General features: G+C 33.0%; 1 long non-coding RNA gene across 2 annotated transcripts in view; it reads left to right on the forward strand.

Annotated features, from left to right (window-relative positions):
* Positions 1-5,687, forward strand: part of LOC118735985 — a 310,322-nt gene extending 304,635 nt beyond the window's left edge. The window contains exons 3-4 of one of the 2 annotated variants that reach the window (XR_004992665.1): positions 4,073-4,306; positions 5,178-5,687. This is a non-coding gene — a long non-coding RNA (uncharacterized LOC118735985). Of the gene's footprint in view, positions 1-4,072; positions 4,544-5,177 lie in introns of those variants that run through there. The other variant, XR_004992664.1, reaches the window with a different exon arrangement.
* The last annotated feature ends 12,781 nt before the right edge of the window (positions 5,688-18,468 follow it).

Genomic DNA, 18,468 nt, shown 5'->3' on the forward strand with positions numbered 1-18,468 from the left:
TCAAAATTGGTTGAAAATAAGGGCCAAAATCGTCCGTACTTGTGTATAGTTGTTATGCAGCCTGTTCAATTTGAGTTGTTTTCGCAATTGGTTTTACTTCATGTTTGAAATTAAAATTTTTAATCAAGATAAATGTGCTAATGGAAAAATAAATGGTAACGATTAAGACAAAAAAGTAAAGGAAAAAATGAAGATAAAGACGAAAATGGTTACAACGAGAAGTACATAAGAATTAAGGTACAATTTATTAAAAATTTTCGATAAGAATAGAAATAAATTCAATAATTAAAAATTTATTTATCGAAATCATCGAAGTTTATAGTAATCGAAATTTATCGAGCGTTCCATGCTTATTGAGTTATCGCAACCACTCAAACTGATTTATTGATTTGTCGAAATTTATAGACACAGAAAATTAGTTTTCGAAATTTATGGACAGTTACTGGGCTATCGTAATGCATCGAGTTCTGCCAACAATCGAGCTATCGATATTTATTGATTTACTGAAACTTGTCGATTTAACGAATCGAAGTTTTTTTTTTTGAATTTGCAAGATAGATCGAGTTATCGAAATTTGAAGGTTATCTAAGTGCAGAATGTAACGATTAATCGAATTTTGTCGACAGCTTTCGAAAAATCAGGAGTTATCAAAATTAAGCGTGTTATCGAAATTTATAGAAATATCCAGATTTTATCGAGTTATGGATTTATATCGAGATATATAAATTTTTGAGTTGTAGCGAGCCCCTATAGGCACAGTTATCGGAAATTCATTGAATTAGCAGTGTACCTACAAAAGATACCAGTTTGAATAATTTGAATCTGGCTTAATTTTACTCAGCAAATATACAGCGTGGCGACGAATAACTGTTACCCAGGTTTTTTTGAGAAATAGAAGGGCCGTTTATAGATTTTGCGAAACAAGTATTTTATTTTTAATTTTCCACAGATTTTACTTTAGTTGTATAAATTAGTGTTTAAATTTTAATCCTTATTTATATTTGCGAACAGTGTAACCATAGGCAAATTTTCTATATTTTGAGTCCCCTATACTCGTCCTTTTGTGCAACATAAGGCCTGATACTCAAAAATCGAATAGACTCGGAACTGGTGACTAGGACGGCCATTCATTCGACCAAACCATATATAGTTTTTTCTTTTTTGTGTTTTTTTTTTTTTTTTTTTATATAAAGCCTAAGAAAAAATTCACCTGAAAAAGACTTGTGTGCCAATTGAACTTTTCTCTCAAAGTTTAAACTGCTAGCAAATGGAAATAATCCTTATCAATTTAAAATTAAATTAATACAACTATAGTCAAATCTGTGGAAAATTAACAATAAAATACTTGTTTCGCAAAACCTATAAATGACCCTTTTATTTCTCAAAAAACCGGGGTTACAGTTATTCGTCGCCACGTTGTAGTCATAAGTTAGACCTTGAAATCTCCAATAAGAAAATGTTAAAATGACCTATTTCCTCAAGTCCTTTACATTTTTGCTTAAAGTCGAGCGACGCACCGAAGTGTGAAAGTAAATGCAACAAGCATATATACATGTGTGTGTGTATTTGTATGTAATCTTCGTAAGCGCGAAGGAAATAAACTGATGGGTCTGATCGAAGCTACTTCCTACATAATTACCAAAGCTACAATTGCAACACAATCCTTTTATTTACAGGTGTTTCGTCGTATAAAGTATACAAAGCATTCACTTGTAGCATGCCTACTTTTAGGCGCGCAAGCCGAAAATCTACATTTACGTGTCTTACCGATTGTTGCATTGTATCGCATATGAGAAGCTCATACGTATATTAAGTAAGGTGAAGTTTCTAACTTTGCCCTAATAATAGTAATGGCACTTACGGATTTGCAAGTTATTTGGAGATTTGAATAATTTTGAATAGATTTTGCATTTGCAGTCAACCACTTAAAACAATGAATATGCATGCAAGTAATGAAAATCTGACAAAACTGTTGCATTAGAAACACGCTTGCCTACATGCTTACTAAATACTTACATGCTTACTCTATGCATGCTTTTAGTAGTCACTAATGTATAGCCATGCATATGAATGAGTTACTGAGTACTTGCTAATGGCACCTTGAGCACTTAACTACATAGAGGGCTAATTATTATTTTCTCGGTAAATTCCATTCAAACGTTGACTTGAGGGTAAATAAAGATAAAATAATGCATGAGAAGAAATCAAAAAAAAAAAAAAAATGTAGCCATTACATACATACATATGTACACAAATAAAAAGGCCAATGCACGAAAGCATAGAAAAGTTGTCATTATGTATATTATTTGTAAGGGTTATTGCCCTTCAAGTATTAAAAGCCTTTGAACAAGAGTGCTACATTAGCATATGCCTTTATTGTCTGGTATTGTTTTTGTTTTATTCCTCCACATAATGAATTTCTGACAACAAAAAAAAAGAAAAATTAAAAAGATTGTAAGTTATATATAAGAGTTTTGACCTCACACCTTTAACAATTAAACACGAGCTGAAGCCGCTTAGGCTCGCTGAAGTCACAAGGAGGACTAAATCTTTCATGTTTTCGGGTATTCAATTTTAGAACAAACTTTAGAAATTTGTTGCACGAAATATACCATCGATCAACGATCGATACTGGTTGGCGTTGTTGGTCTCATATGTCAACTATATCGTGGTCTGTCACCTACTGTAAGAAAATTTCTTTCAGCCAAATGGAATTTTTATCTAAGCAGATGCGAATTCTGGAACCTCATCAATATTTTTGAAAGACTATCCAGGCAAAATTCAAAATTAAATACACTGTGCTAGTCGAAAAAAGGAACAACCTTGTAAAGTCAAGTCGGGTACGCTGAATTCAAATACTTAGTAATTTTTCTAGGTTAGGTCATTTAATAAAATAATATCAACTTAAAATTTTTAGGCGGAACCCGTTTTTGAGCAAAATCTTACGATTTTCGAAAGTTCTGAAAATTCAAGTTGAGAGGTTTTTGGAGCGAGGAATCCGAATTTTACATTATTTTGTGATACGACAAATATTTAAAATAGTTTTCATACAAAGAAACGAAAAACGGCATCACCGAAGGAACAATATAACACGAAAAAAAATAAATCAATTTTGAACAAAAACTCCAAAATATCGTATGATAATTACACCTATTTCAAATTGTATTGACTTTAAACTTGGTTGAATTATATATATTTGAGTGGAAAAAGACAAACGTCAAAATAATGAAAAAGTAAAATGAATAAAAAAATAAACAAATTAATAAAAAGTAGGTACATACATATCAACGTTTTTGGTCGTTTTCGTTAATTTTTGGATATTTTTTGGTATGCTGTTCTAAATATTTGTAGGATAACTTCGGATACCTTGCATTGAAAAACACTCCAATGCGAATTTTCAGCGCAATTGAAAATCGTAAAATTTCACTCAAAAAACGGGTGCCGCCTAAAGCAGGAGTTTCATCTTACTCGATTAAATGACCTAACCTAGAAAAAGGACTATCACCACTAGATTCAGCGCACCAGAATTGACTTTACTAGGTAGGTCGTCGGCTTGTTTAAAATCAAAAGCTTCATTTTCGTGCACAGTGTCATTATTCCAGTAAATATTATTGCAAATTTACATTATATATAAGTTCTGCAAAAATAATTTATCTCAATTCGAAAAAGGTCTGCTAAGCTTGGAACTTATCTGATAAATGAACACTTATGTGAAAATAGGTGTTTTGAGCCTTGAGTAAGCCATTTGCTGCGATAAGTCTTCACTTCTTCACTTGTTTTCTGCAATTGCAACCCTTATATTTTTGAAGCAATTTTCTCGAATGTTTAAATAAGCTACTGCAAGACTTCCCCTTTTTTAACATTTAACCCTTTCTTACTGCATATACCAGTTGAGGCCAGGCCACTTAAATGCAACTTTTGAACTGAAAACTGTTTATGATTGGTTTTTCATTAAACAGAAATCGAAAGTGCATATTTGAACCGTTTTACTGTAATTTTCATATTCTTATTCTGTGCTGTACTTTTTTTTTTGGTGCACTTTTCATGTTTATCATATTCTCCTACTTTACAGAGCAATCATTGACACCAGAGAGCACTCAGCAGAACTGAATTGAATTGGAAAAAGAAGAAAATTGTCAAAAATGCAAATTCACATATACAAATGCAATAAACGCAGAGCAAAATAGCAGCGCTTTGGCGGCAGAAATTGATAGTCAGTAACAGCGACAAAAATTTGTAGTGGCAAAAACAAAACCAAACATTCGATGCTCAGTTGCTGTGTATGGAAAGCATTCACATGACAGCGGTAAGCAACTTAGCACCTAAACAACAAAATTCAAACACACAGTGGTGTTCAAAGCAAGGGAACTGCTCTATAAAAAAAACTTTAGCGCTACAACGATTGCCGTGATCAATTTCTCTGAATCGACTGCCTTTTTGGTTACTTATTAATGAACATTTTCAAAACATTTGCAAATTATTCTTTATTTTTATTTTTGAAAAAAAAAAAAAACGGAAACAATCCAGTTTGGAATGTCTTATATTTGAGAACTACTAAGTATCTTGTTGGCTTGAGTGCCACTCGAATTTTATGGAACAGTTGCCGCATATGCTTATGATATCATGTTTGAGAGGAGGATCTCTCCTTATGCTACCAAAGTGCCTACCAAAAGACAATGCTTTAAATTAATTTCAAACTACTTTTACTGGAATTGAAATTAACTGCTCGGCCAGGTAATACAAGTTTGGTCTCGATTCTATTCTACAAAATGTTTGATCACCTTCAATGTGTATGTTTGGTTTCATTATTATTCTGAAACACCCAACATGCTTCTCTCCATTCTGTTTGTTGCTATCACTTTTGTTTCCAACATTTCCCTGTAGTTAGCTGTGTTCGTAATTCCCCATATGGTAATGGAGAACTGCAGAACCAGAACAATATGCCTCTTTCTTATCGAAACCTCCGGACCCCAAAAACACGCCCTTATAGTTATGTACATATATATGCCCCTTTTCCAAACTGTAGAACCCGAAAAATATGCCCTCATTCTCGTTACACTATGCCCTACCTGTATTCCAGCGCAACGAAATGCGGAGCTCTGCGTGAGTGACATCCATGCTAACAAGGTGTTCCTAACTAAACTGTTAACTAAATGATTAATTGTTTTCGATTACAGAGATGTGCTTTTATATGTAAGTAACAAAAAGGCAGTAAATCAGTCATAAAAAGATGAAATAACCAGGCCATGAATAAACATTTTTCTTATACAATGCATCCATTATATTGCACAACACTGTATATGTATAAAAGAGGTGTGCACACTTTTGGCCCGCATAGCTGAGAAATTCCCAATTGTGCCAACAGCAGTTGCATTCGCCTCGAGCAGCAGTAACTTTAACAATAGCAGTGTGAATGGGACATATGGAAAGCAACTGTTGCACTGACACTTTTAACTCACAATCCGCTGCCGCTGCCACTGCCACTGACATAGACACTGACACCAGCACTGGCAATGTCGCCTGTCGCCTGTCGCTTGTCATTTTTGTGTCATTTGCCCACAGAGCGATTTCGCATTTGCATATTAAGTATTTTACTGTGAATTTTGCGCTTTGTTTTGTTTCTAACTGTGTTGAATACTACCCGTTGAATGCATTGGAAAGCTGTGCAACTGAACGAGCGAACGAGATTTTATAATTCTGCATCTTATTGGTAAGTTTCTTTTCTATAAAATATTTCCAATTTATTCTGTCATTTAAAAAATGTAATACTGAGTAGAAGAGTCATAAAAATTGTTTTGATTAAGTATATTCCCTTAAAACTTAATTAACAAAATACGATTTTTTAAACATACCTGGTTCCAAGGGAATATACTCACATACATACATCACATAAAGCTAAGAAATTCTGTATACTCAGAATTTTTAAAGATCCTCTTTTGTCTGTTACACCATGCGACAGTAATATTTACAGAGACATAACTATTATAAGAGAAAATAATAAAAATCAATCAATAATTATTATATTATGATACATCTATAATTATTATTCAAGGACTTACATATATTATAAAAGTTCTTTCATAATAATTTTAAGAGAGATAAATATTTTAAGGTCTTCAAAGACTTTTATTTTAAGACTTATATTTAAAGAGTCCTTTCATAATAATTATCAGAGAGATAAATATTTTAAGGTGTTTAAAGACTTTTATTGAGACTTATATTATAAAAGTCTTTTCATAATAATTATGAGCGCGAAACAATTTTTTAAGTTTTAAAAGACGAAACTTGTTCAGGATCATTTCAAGATTAGTTGGGGACCAGTTCAGGGCTAGGTGGGGGTTTGGTTTGTGACCCGTTCGAGACTATATATGAAAAATTTTTTCGCACTCATATTTATTATCAATAGACTTTTATAATATAAGTCTCAAAATAAAAATCTTTGAAGACTTTAAAATATTTATCTCGCTGATTATTATTATGAAAAGACTTCTATTATATAAGCCTTAAAATAATAGCTATCGATGACTTAAAAAAATTGTTTCGCACATAATTGTTATCAAAAGACATTTATAATTCTTACGAAAATTTTGATGGCTTTTTTAAAATTCCACCATGAAATAATCGGGCCTCTGAAATTTTACACACAAAAAAACGATATACCCGCGAAACTATTTCCCAAATATCTGTAGTAAAACAGCATTTTTAGACTTTCTATCTGACGTCAGGATATTTTCTAAAAGGACTTAAATTTCAAAGAATGATTAACTAAAAAATTTCTAAATTCAGCGCAATGTAGAATAATAATGTGGGTATCAAATTAAAAAAATTGGAAATTTTGGAATTAAAAAAGAGTAAATTTTTTCGTGCATAAGACGAATGGGCTCTGAAAATATCATTTAAAAATTTTATTTTTGAATATCCTAGATAATTGGCAATATTAATACACGTAATCACATCCTAGAAATCGTACATCAGAAGTATTTTGAATTGATTTTTCTTTGTTGGCGGTGTTGAGCATTTTTCATAAAGCGTATCTGCCTACATGGCGGAATATGTTCAACACTGCCAATATAAACAAAAAATTCTAAAATCGAGAGAATTTTTCAGCTACCTAAAACTTGTACTTTTTATATTAAAATTTAACTCATATTTAAACTCGCATTTTATTTCACTAAAAGTTATTGCGCTATACATAAGCAAACGAAAACGATTTTTCTTAAATTAATTAGAGCATCTAGCGCATTTCTGCAAAAAAATAAAATCTTAAACTATTTTCTCGGTTAGGGCTCGATATGGTTAGGGCTATGGACAGTTACAACTTTTTTTTCTTAAACCAATTTAAAAAAAAAAATTGAAATAAACAGCATCAAAAGTCTCATTATTACGATTCCGTTGAAAAGATTTTCAAATATTTTATTTTATGCAGAATTATTAAGCTTAAACTGTCACCTGAGGGTATTTTTTTTTTTTTTAATTTCGTGATGATACTACCTTAATGCATAAAAAGCTCCATTTCTGGAGGTATTTTCAAAGCGGTGCAGCTCACGTAAATATTAATATTTTTTCGGAATATTTCGGTTGCCATCTACAAATATAATACATTTTGTAATCCCGGCAGAATGACCGCAACATTTTTTTGCAATGCAGTCTAATGTATTGCATGTAGTTCTGTATATGCATGTAGTTTGTAATGAATTTTAGTTGCATGAAACAAATTTTCAACGATAAGTAAAATATACGTTTTTTTATTTTAACACGTAAGAAAATGTGAAAATTTTCACTGTTGCGCCGCCTGGGGGATGTTTTGGTAAAGGATACGTCCAGAAATACCAAAAACCTCTCATAGCATGCTGCACTACAGTAAAATAAAGTAAACCTATTTTCGCAATTTGGTTTCTTCGGCGAATTCGCTTCGAATTACTCGTAAAATCCTCCTGTGCTATACGCTTATAGTTAAAAAAAATTTACCCACCCTAATGTATGTATATTATTCGCTAAAGTAACACTTCTTAAAAAAATCCCTAGAGACAAATGTTCATTTTTAGTTGGATTTTATTTGTGAATTGAAATATCTACATACCTACATAGTTATAACAAAAAACGTGGAAGCTCATTGCGTCCACCGCCATTTCAGTTCTAAGAAACGAGCTTGTAGAACGCGTAAATACATACATATGTATGTAAGTAATTGTCGGTAAATGCTTTAGGCGGATGTATTTTAATTGGAATCCATTTTCAAAAGCATAAATATTGTTTTGTATGAAATAAATATGTATGAATCGCATGTTATAAACAATATAAATATTCATTTGTATATATATATATATATATATATATATATATATGTTTGTATTTATGTATGTACATACGTATACCGTTTAGTCGTTTTTCCAACTCATTGAAAAAACTGTAAAATTTAATTAATATTGCGGACAAACGCGATTATAAAAGCGTAAACAAGTGCTTACAAAAGTAATGTGTGTATGTATGTATGTACTAAATTAAACAGAAGGCCCACTTCTTTTAAATTTCAACTTTATGGGGCAATTCTCGAGTATTTTGCCTATAATAGGGTCGTGAAACTTTTAGATTAGTTTTCAGTTCTCATTTATGACAAACATTTCCCAAATTTGAAAATACATATATTCTTATCTTCGGAATTATTGAAAAATCGAAAGAAAGATGTATTCATTCCCATGAATTGCTTATTTCGAATAGATTCCTTGGAATAATTCCGCACAACCTATGAGCAAGTCTCAATTTTCGCTAGACTTAGACTACTCCTTTAACAGATATTATATGTATATTTTTTTTGTTATAAAATACTATAAAAAAACTGTTTCCACCCTAATGTATCCAGGTATGTGGTTATACTCTGTAAGTGCTAATATTCAGTCAATTCAATTATATTTACATAATTATGCATCTGTATCTTCCACGCACAGAAATAACTGCATACTGTTGTATGCACATACATGCACATATGTATGTATGTATTAATGTGGTAGGTAATGAGCATAAAAAAAGGTAAAAAAATGCACCTGCTCGTCTCTGTCGCAGCTGCAATTTCAATTTGTTTGTATGTTTTAGCCTGTAGCCTCTTCGTTGCTATTAATTTTTACTGCAAATATATTAACTCGCATGCCAAAATAATTGAATGCAACTGAATATATTGAAGTTGATTGGAATGCTGGCATATGTGTCAGCGCATGTGTGGGTGTGTTTGTATTCGTGGCGTGTGGGCGAACAGTGGCCTCAGTTGGCTGAGCAGTTTCAGTAAATGTGACCACAATGCCTCAGCTCAAATGCGATTATGGTGGCGACACTACGTACATATGTACATATGTATGTATGTACATACCGTTACATAATTGCGGTTTATTGTGACGACAGTGGCATGGCTTTGTGCAAACAATGGCAGACGTGTAAAAAAATATTTGCGTATATTTGCATAAAAATAAATAAACAAAAGGTATGCAATATGAGCTTATATGCATGCAGCCATACATATGTATGTACATATAAACATACGCTCGTAGATACATATGTATATGTGTACATAAATTTGCATATGAATGTATATATGTACATATGTATGTATGTATGTATGTATGAATGATAGGTGCGTGCGAAAAGAGCAAACCTGCAAATGCATTAATTTTGCATATTTCATTTTAATATTTATGTACTGAGATATTGGACACGATTTTTTTTTTTGAATTTTTATTTTTTTTTAAATTGTCAACATTAATCATATTTACATGCCCGCTTACTCTGTTTATACAATTTTCCATCGGTTAATCGCTTTTAAAGAGCATGAACCCAAAGTTATTCTCTTGCACAGATTAAATTTCAATTTATGCGTTCTTTATTGCTCCCAAATGGCGCTGCACTCACCTCCTGACCCACTGAGTGGTTGCATGTGTCAGTGACCGTGTCATCAGGCAGTAAATTACCTTTTTCATTATTTAAACAATTAAAAGTAGTTTCAAATTAATTATAACTAACTAACGTGCAGCTTGTCGACCGGCATAAACTTTGTGCAACATGAAAGGTGTTGCAAGTGTCATAATTTCGCTGAAACTTTGTGTAAGTAGGTACGAGCCAAGGGAAAGTGTTAGCTAGCTGTTTGGTTGTTGTTGTTGTTGTTGTTGTTGTTGTTGTTGTACACGCACAAACACACAAACACACAACCATGGAAACATATTTACATAAATTTGCATTTATACACTTCAATTTACACTTGCACCAGCAGTGACTTCTGAGTGTTGCAACAACACGCACACCCCCATGTTCAAGTGTTGCCACCCACCATTATGCCAACGACACTGTCGAACTTCCAAACGCAAGCATGCGTAAGTGTGTATATATATGCATATTTGAAAATGCAAGTTTTTGGGCTTTGACAGACGCTTGTGTGTGTGAATGCGTCAAATGGAAAACTTGCCACAAAACTTTACGCTCACTTAGGCGGTGCTTTCTGTTTTGACAAACATACCTACATATGTATGTAAATAGAGTATACATACTTCATACATATAGTTATACGCATGTGCATACATACTAAATTCTTGGAAAAATGTTCACAAATTTCTCTCCGAAATTTCCAGCGGCTTTAATAAAATGTTCAATCTTCAAATTTTCACTTTGCGTAAAAAGTACCAGAAATTTCTGGACGGGTGTTCCGTCCTATTCTAAGGCTCTTTTATTTAAGTCATTCGTTCGATTTTCAATAGCTGCAAAAAGCTTCACTTTTTCGAAAAGAGTTTCCATCTTTTAAAGAAGTTTGTTAAAATTATTTAAAAAGTTAAATCAATTATAACAAAGTCAGTATCAATCGAAATGGTTTTGAAAAGGCTTTTTTCTTTACTAAATGCAAAAAATTAAGTTCAATTTAAATTAAGTGAATTAAATAAAGCAGTTTAAAAAGGCAAGCGTTTGTAAATACTTTTAAAAGGGTTACCACCTCTTTGACAATTCGAATTTGGTTAATCGAGAGCGTGTTTTGAGGTGTTTGAAAAGGGCTGCCACCTGTTGAAAATGTTAAATTCAAATTATTTAATAAGTTAAATGAATTATGTATTAAAAGATGCGTATCACTCGAAATAAGTTTGAAAAGTAGTTATGCCTGAAATGTTTTAAAAAATCTAATTAAATTTAATCCATCAGTTAATTAAAATTTGTATCACAATATCAGACGAAGGATATTTAAGGAGTTTTTTTTGAAGTATTTTAAGAGGGTTGCCACCAGTCTAAAAAGTTAAATTCAAATTATTTAAGAACTTAAATGCATTTCTAGGGGTCCTCATCTTTGTTTAAACTATCAGTTTATCCGCATTTTTACATGAACGAACCTTGGTAAATAATTGCATAACATTGTTTGTTATTTAACTTATAAATATGGCTAGTTACGTTTCATTCTTCGTAGCAAAAGCGACCACCGGGCAACTGTCAGGGTGGAATTTTGTAGAAATTTCAATCGAAAAGGGTTTGAAAAGTTTTTAATTCTGAAATAAAATTTGGAGGATGGCCGCATGTTTAAAAATCCAATTCAACTTAATTCATTAGGTAATCGAAATGTGCATCACAGTTACAAACGAAAGATATTTAAGAACTTTTGAGAATGATTTCCTCCTGTTTGAAAAGTAGATTTTAATTAGCTTATGGAATTTCAAAAATTACGTGTCAAATTAAATACCTTGGCCTGTAGATGTGCGATAACGTTTTATTTTTTGAAGGTGGAACTTTTTTATCCGTACAGGGTGATTTCAAATTTCGGAGATATTAAAAACCGACACTATGCAAGACCCCTCTTCACTCAGAAACGGCTGAACGGATTTAGATGAAATATGGCATTCGGATCGCTTATAACTCTGGCTAACATTTGAAATAGTTTTAGGTTTTTGAAATAAAATTTTTGGGGTTTTAACGCCATGCGGGTTCACTAGTTATTATTATAATTCAGAGAAGAGGCTGAGGACAGTTCAAAATTGGTCTATCAAATCTGTTTTATTTTTAGACGAATTCTACCGGATAGCTCTGAATAACCGAATCGTTTTCGCTTCATTGACAAATTCTGAGTAAGTATTTTAAGAGCAGATGTAACTGAACTGCAGTGATGTGCAAAATAACCGTAGATAAAAGAGATACAGCTTCATGCATTCCTTTAAAATCTTTTAGTAAACGTTACAGAAACTCACATATCCACTTACATAAATATATCCAATTCACCTGGATTACTGATTGCTCCGTTTCAAAGAAATTTTCGAAAGTCCGCCCTCTGGCATTGCGGCCACTTGAATTTCATGGTTTCCTGCAAGCTTAAAGACAAGTGGCGGATTGCTTAGTTTCAGCAAATTATTGTGATGCTTATTTTTGTCTGCCGGCAAAATGTCTGCTGTTTGTACCTGGAATTTGACGTATTTTTTCTCGTACACGCATTCTGTTTTGTTTATTGTTTAATTTGAAAATAAAGAACTTCCTTCAGGTCTGACCTTTGCGGACTACAAAAATTTCTGTTTGAGCGCGTCGAGTTGGGGAATTCCTTTTAATTACACCATTTGTGTTTCAATTATTTCGCTTCCTTTTAAATAGCGGTTCTTTATTTATTTTTAATTAAAATAAAAATATAAAAAAAAAAAATCACGCGGAAATTTATCAAAATCTGAATAAAAGGAAAATATAAAAACGAAAGCCTCTAACGCGAACGATTGAGGGTGAAATGAAATTTGCCGCTGAATATTTTGACCGCTTTCGTTCTTTTGCTTTCTTTTCGCTTTATTTCGCTTTATTTTCTTCAATGCTGTGACGAGTATGCTGTCTGGTTTCACTGTAACATTTTTTCAAGCTTTTAATTTTGCGATGTTTGCAATTCTAACTTTTTTTTGATAATTTGTGCTTTGCGGCCACATAAAAGCTAATAGCGTCGGCTAACGTTTTGGATTTTTAAACCTAAAATATAAACGTTGCAGCCAAAATTATTGCTGCCATTAGCTGTTATTGCACATAAAAAGAACAGAAAATTAGCTTTAGCCGGCGGTGATTCTTTGTCTGTCTGAGCGTGAAACTCTGTTTGACGCATTTGGGGGGATTTGTTTTCCAATTTAAAAATGTAATACATATTTAGTTTTGGCGGTGATTTCATTCTAAAAAAAAAAAAATCAATAAAAAAAATTCCCAATTTATTGTCTTGTCGCTTTGTTGTTTATCTGTAGTTATGGAACTATTATGCGAAAGTTCATTTATCTGGCCTGTAGCGTCTAATAAAGATATGTACTTTGCAAAATATTCATTTCAGTCGCTCTGAGCTAAATCTAAGTTCAGCTAATTCACAATTAAACGTTCTTGAATGTCTGATGAAAATTTGAAGGAAGCATGTGCGGTGTCGCCTCATACCACAATCGTATATATGAATATCAATATCAGAAACAAACTAATAACTAATAAAAATCGGCATATGTTTGTCCATAGTTAGGTATCTAAATTGGAAAAGCTTGGAAAAAAGATTTAACTTTGTATGTACATAGCGCTTATTTGGAATAAAGGACGCCGCCACATACTTTGGATTGCAATTGGACCATTCATTGCCTAAATCTATTGCTTTGCTGGATTTTTTCTCAATTTCCCATTTGGAGCTATCTTCGACATTTCCATTTTTCTTTCATTACACGCGTCCTTTCAGACGCTACCGACAATTCGATTTAGTTTCTTTTACCTTCTTGCATTTTAGACGAAATTCCATTTAACATTCACTTTGTGCTTAACTTAGTCGTAAATGGCGTTTTTGGTATCTGGTTCACGAAATGCAGCAGAAAGCAGAAAGCAGAAAGTTGCAGCTTAGCAATTGCGTGAAAGATGGTTTCTAGCTTCCATTTAAGAGCTGTTTTCTTACTCTTCTTGATTGGTGCTTTAACGGCTTATGCGATTTTTGCTCCATTCAATATGGCAGGCCAGTCGTCCTTCGCGCTTACTGGCGTCAATTAGAAATGCACGGTGAAGCTGTATAGGTCCCTCTCCACCGGATCTTTTCAACGCAGAGGCCGTCAAACATGACATTCGACACCAGAGGAAAATTACCATAATCTTTTTTTAATCCTAGCCATTATGTTTGGCTCAAAAATCCATCTTGATGAGCTATTGAAAATGTACATACATATATCGAGCCCTAACCGCCAAAATAACGTAAGCGACATTTTTTTTTTCAAAATTTTCTTTTTGATGCAGAAATATTCCTAGAGCATCTAGATGCATTTCTGCATCAAAAATAAATTTCGAAAAAAATGTCGCTTACGTTATTTTGGCGGTTAGGGCTCGATATATTGCAAACTAATCGGAAGCTCATTATAGCAGTCTTCCTAGGTTCACCTCTGCATATCTGCAATATACCTCAAAATTGGCATAGATTTATTCCTCCAGTGCTCTCTTAAATACAAGTTGCGCTACATTCAAATCCTTCACCAGCAAATTGGTTGTTGCATGGCTCATTGATTGCCAATGCAGGAAGGCAGGAAAAAGAAGAGCGGAAATCTAACAAATACTACTCTTGATTACAACAACGTGCGAAATTAATTGTTGCTTCCCAAATGTAAGCAAGTGTTTCTGTTTCGTAGAAAAAATCAAATATTCACAAAAGGCAAAAACTTTGCACACAACCACTAAAATATGGGAGCAAAATTTTGGAAAAGGCAAGCGCAACAAAGAAGTGCAAATATTTAGATAAAGTCGCATGTAGCAGCAACTAAAAAAACATTGTGGGAATTTAAATGGCTATGGCGGTTTGGCGATTTGAACTTGTTGCTATTTTGTTTTTATTGTCTTTCGCTCACTACGCTCCACCAGCGGAGAGAGTACAGAAAAAATTTCGCGTATGTTCTATGCGGATTGGATTTAAATTGTGGAACTTTGCAACGCAGTAACGTATATGACGCCGTATAGTGGACTTGGCAAAACGTTTCGAGGTATGGATGCTCCAGATCGTTGACTTAGGCGGAGGGCTATCGGCCAGTAAAAAAGATGAAAAGTTGGCTAAAATAGGCTTTGAACTCTTAATGGTAAGAGGAGAATTAAAAACTTTTTAATTATCTTACTGCGTTTTTATTTAAACAACGGGGTCTACTTGCGCGATGCGGATTACAACTGTCGATAATTTTGTAATCGAACGAATCGTGCAAATGATTTTTTTCTTTAAATAATCTGCCTTTAAAATGGCTTAATGCTGAGCGAATTTTAAGCGAATTTTTGTTTTCTGCACTTTTTGCGCACTGAAACCCGCAAAAACTACTGAAAGGAAATCATTTGTGTCGGACTGCGTTTTTTTGTGTTGCAGCACTCAGTTGAAATATTTATGCGTTTCACGCGTGAAAAGCAACAGAGTAAAACATTAAACAAAACAAATAAGAAAAGAAAAATAAATACAAACAAATAAAACGCTTGGCTACTGCAAAATAGGGTAACAGTAAACAACGCGAAACAAGTGCACCAACAAAAAGGAAAGTGTACAGTTGACTGCAGTTTTTATGGCGACCGCAACGCTCGACGCTCACTTGTCTGCATTGGCCGCAATGAGCGGTTTCGTTCATTTGTTTCCTTGTTTTTTATTTTTTTATTTTTTTTTTATAATGCGTTTTTAAGCATATTTATAGTTAGAGGGTCATTTGGGCGATATAAAAGCACTGCAAAGCTTTAGCGCGAATTCTTAAAACTGTTTATTTTGTATGTTTTATAAACAGGCATATATTTTATGAAAAATATTGGTTGAAATTTGAAAGCAGAGTTCTCTTTATAAATACGCAGCCATATTTCTTGCTGTAAGCAGTGTTACACTTCCAAAGAAGTTTACTTGCTTACTTTGAACATGCATACCTGAACTTACATAAATATGTGATTCTAGATGCATACAAATATGTAGGAAAATATTATAAATAAAATCTGCATACTTGTTGCATAGAATGTACAACCACAAAAACCTACATACATGCGTATGAAGTCAACCATATTGGTAACACGATTATAAATCATCGTCAATATTTTGCATTTAATGGCGGCAAGAGCAAAATAGCAAAGGCAACATATAAAACGCTGTCACATAAATGTCGCACAGATATCACAAAAACACTCGTACCAAATATGCCAACCGCAATCAGGCAAGCAAGGTGTCTACCGCGACGAACGCAGAGACGGCTGATGGAAATAATGTCACCGAGAAATTTCCCTATTAACATTTGGCTTGAAGGTCCAATAAAAATTCCAAGGTCCAATGTTGATTTTCAAGTGTACCTCAATTGGAGAAACAACCCACACTCTAGCAAAAGGGCATTTTATATTTGTATTCTGTACTTGAGAAAAGCTTGGAATTCAAAATTAATTTAACTATTAGTCAAACCTTGTTGGAGAAAAATGTTTAATCTCCACTTGAGAATCAAAGATTGGAAAAAAGTTGGAAAAATGTTTGCTTTATGACTAAAACAAGTGCTCACACTTTGGTTTATTTTGATATTTACAATGTTTTCAAGTCAAATCCTTGTGGTATTTCTTTATAAAAATTATAGGGGCATTCATAACTTTATCACGTTCATCGGCAGTTTGTGACGTTAGATGAATACCCCCATTTATCATGCTTTAACCAAAACCATACGATTCAAACTCTATAAAAATTTAGAAATATTCAAGAAATCTTCATCAAAATTTCGAACTTTTCAATCTGATTTATTAGAAAATTGTTGGGTTTTATGACCCATAAATAGCTTAAAATTATTTGGCGGCGGCTTTTTGCAGTTTTTCCATATAAACATGAATTTCTTATGAAATAAAATGCGCAACACTGTTTACAAAAAAAAAAAAAATAAATCCCAAAAATCACGGACAGTTTTTATAAACTGCACTTGTTATAGAAAAAAAAAAATCAAAAGCGCAAAAAACCGACTACACTTGTTTGAGTCACTGTACAAGTAAGTACCCTGCAGGGAAAGCTACTAGTTGTGAACGAGAATGCTACCAGTCTGCGTTTCAGCCCAACTAGTTCACCTTCTATCCTTTTTCCATGTTAGTGCATGGTATTTTTAACATGGCGATATTCTACGTTGATGGGATAGTCTGCCAATTCATCCTCCGTGAAAGGCATAAGTAATACATATTAAATATGCCATAACAGAGCAAAATTCTAGCGCGCCATTCGAGATATCCTAGTTCAAATCTCCTACAGGAGATTGATTTTTATTTTTCTTATTAAAGTTTTTATTGTAATTTTTTAAAAAGAAAAAAATTTTTTTTTTTTAATTTCATTGAATTTTTAAGGCATAAGCATTTCTTTTCAAATGTATACTTGTAATTTTTACTTAAATTAAAATAATTGTATTAACTTTCATTGATTTAATTTGAAAAATCTTCACCGCCTCCAAGCGGACTCGAACCTGTGATCTGTGTTAAAAGCAATTAATTGCGTTTTATTCGTGATAAAAAAAAAAAAAAAATTCAAAAGCAGATGTCACTGATTGTATAAATAGCCCAAAATTGTCGAACTGGTATGCCATCGCTTTAGCTCATACTAGTTAATGAACTGGTATTTTTACTGGTTGCTTTGGTTTTTTACCACGGGGCACATTGTTGTGTAGCTGGCTGTTGGGGCAGAGGTAAGTGGCAGGATGGCATGCTGGTTGGCCCAGGCTACAACAACATATGTATGCATTTAAGCATATAACTAGGTTTCTTTAATTTATATAAACAGCGCATTAAAAAATATGATGACATAAGTGCGACGAGCGAATAGAATACATAGAAAATGGTCAAGACTTGAGATTGTTGCAAGGCTAGGCGTTCGTTGTAGTTTTTCTCGTTATGAAAAGACTTTCCAAACTAGTTAAATATTTTATATTATTTTGTTTATTTGTTTGCTACTTGTTATTATTAGTCGTCGACAATAATTCCATTTGTAATAATCCGCGGACAAGTGACAACAAAAGCAACAATGTGCAGGTGTTTCGTAGAAATGAAAACTTATTAAAACACCGCTCAGGAAATGACGTAAAATGTTGGTGCTTGTGTCGTTGTATGTTTGTAAAGATATTTATTTACATACTTCATCTGCATACATACATACATACATATGTAGCCATGTGAGTATGCTTTCATATATATGTATGCGCATATCTGAAATGAAAAGGTGAAAGGACATTTTGCGAACAAACAATGGCGGACAAGTGTCAACGATATTGAGGACAAATGACTGTGGAGGTACATTCATATACATATTTGACTATATTGTGCGTAACACATACACGCGCAAATAAATATTTTTGTAAATTGTAAAAAGAACTGCCACTTAACCCATTGGAGTTGAAGTTTGCGCTGGTTGTTATTAAGCTACCGTTTTTTTTTTTATTTTTATTTTGTCGTTGTTAGCCGTGTCACAACATTGCTTTTTTCATAACGCCCCCAATATTACTCTTCATTCATATGCGTAGATATATGAGT

Source organism: Rhagoletis pomonella, unplaced genomic scaffold (genome assembly GCF_013731165.1).
Source record: "Rhagoletis pomonella isolate Grant_MI unplaced genomic scaffold, Rhpom_1.0 Rhpom_scaffold_00003, whole genome shotgun sequence".
Classification (NCBI taxonomy): domain Eukaryota; kingdom Metazoa; phylum Arthropoda; class Insecta; order Diptera; family Tephritidae; genus Rhagoletis; species Rhagoletis pomonella.